Source organism: Sapajus apella, unplaced genomic scaffold, assembly GCF_009761245.1.
Source record: "Sapajus apella isolate SASKATOON/1434 unplaced genomic scaffold, GSC_monkey_1.0 scaffold1035, whole genome shotgun sequence".
In the NCBI taxonomy this organism is placed as follows: domain Eukaryota; kingdom Metazoa; phylum Chordata; class Mammalia; order Primates; family Cebidae; genus Sapajus; species Sapajus apella.
Window position 1 is genome coordinate 3,357 of NW_022437961.1, and position 1,966 is coordinate 5,322.

The window sequence follows — 1,966 nt, forward strand, 5'->3', positions numbered from 1 at the left end:
AATTTAGCCAGCAGAAAGTAGATCTCAGGGCCCAAAATTTTACTTATGTATCTCCAATACATGATATGCCCACAAGTTATAATGGGAAATTTCCATTATCAATCTAAACGGAAGTTATACTGGAGCCCTGCTTCTGCCCTTTGACCAAAGCCAATTCACCTGACCTCAACGGCAGCTCTGCCCCAGGACCGTAAAGACCATGATCCCCAAGTACACCTTCCCAGCACCATTATCACTTTCACCTTTAAATGTCATCATCTGAAAAATTAACAGGCACATTAAATTTTCCACCTGCAAATTAGCAAATCCAATTTTTTCAGATGACTCAGGCTGAGAAATAGTCTGAATTTTCCATCCAACAGTGAACTCAGAAAAGCCAACACCACACCCACATGGGTTTTTGTTGGTTATCTCTACCCCAAACCAATCTGCAAAGTACTTGCCTTTTTTTTTTTTTCCAACTGAATTAGTCTCTTCTTATTCTCTTGGTAATCTCTTCCAGTTAACTACTTCCATTGTAGGTGATAAAATGTGTAAGGCTCCACTTCAGATGGTGGCACTGCTATGAGCATGCTCTTTCCCTTCATTGCAATTCACAATCAAAACGTTTGATTCTTTTTTATATTCTAGTCCCAGAAGTAGTTTCCACTGTAGAAGTTAATTGAAGAGTCTTATTCTTTCCAGTAGTAGCTTACAACCAGGCTCTAGCTTCTCCAGGGACATTGCAGGATGAATTTAGTTTAAATACGTATTAAACTAAAAGGCATTCTCTCAAACGAGTTTAAATGAATTTTATTTTTAGAAAACCTACATGACATGTTTTTCTGAAAAACAATGTCTCCACTCCAAATAAATCATGGTCAAAATAAATGAAAAGCTCAAAGTGACATCAGTCCCATTTGTCTTAAGTTCTGGTGTTGTGTGGATGACAGGCAGAGGCCAGTTATGATGACAATTGACAGATCCAAAGTAATTGCCAAATTTGTTAACATTTTTTCATTTCTAAACCATCCTTAAAGAAAATCATATATGGGGTCACACCATCCTCACGGTAATCCAGTAGAGCAACTATGCCATCTGGATTCATGTTTTCACCAGTAAAGAACTGGTAGTTTTTTGAAATTAGCAAGAATGTGCTTGATTTGCTCTGCAGCCCCTGTCATAAAAGGTTTTACTCTTTCTGGTCTCTGTTCTTTAAGTTTGCCTTTGACTGATTTCATGTAATCTTTGACGTACTTCTTGTAGGCTTCTTTTGTGAAACTTGTTTCCTGCAGGTGATGGTTCATGACAATATCAACACCAGTGATTACTGTACTTTCGGTACCTTTGCCCTCAGGGCCTTCAGCAGAGGCATTTCCACCAATGAGGGAGTCATCAGTGTTACCTTCTATGCTACTGACCATCTTCCCCTCCACCTCCAGGCACAGCCTGTCCTCGATCTCACGGATCTTGTAGATGTTGGAGAACATCTCATGGTGGCTAATGAGGTCCCAGTAGATAATCATGATGGTGGCTGAAGACGACGGTAACATGCTACCACATGTTCAGCAAAAGTCTGCAGCTCAGAGCGAGTGGTGCTCTGGGGGAGGGGGGAGTGGGTGGAAAAGCAAGTACTTGCCTTTTTAATACAAAAGGCTCAGTTATATAATTACCAAAAATCACACAGAATTGTGAGAAAACTAATGCTTTTATGTCAGAGAGGTACCAACAAACCCAGAAAACATTTTGGCACTAGATTTTAAGTTTTGTAAAGCTTTTTCTCTGTAGGTCCAATGCTCTTCCACATTCTAAGGGTTGGACAAGCCTCTGAACTGATTAGTCTTGCACATTTCAAATAGTCAAATCCAACATTTAGTGAGATCCTGCACATCTTCATAGCTTTTTAGAATATATTTTCCTTCATTTTCAAAAGAAAATAAGCTTTATGTGTTTTCCCAGCTTAGCAAGGTTGGACTGATTGCTAAAA

The 1,966-nt window shown here is 39.3% G+C and overlaps 1 pseudogene across 1 annotated transcript; it reads right to left on the reverse strand.

The window, feature by feature from the left end:
- Positions 1-455: 455 nt before the first annotated feature.
- LOC116546542 lies at positions 456-1,547 on the reverse strand (annotated as a pseudogene). The gene has a single exon (XR_004266753.1). The product of XR_004266753.1 is annotated as a translationally-controlled tumor protein pseudogene (transcript).
- Positions 1,548-1,966: the final 419 nt, after the last annotated feature.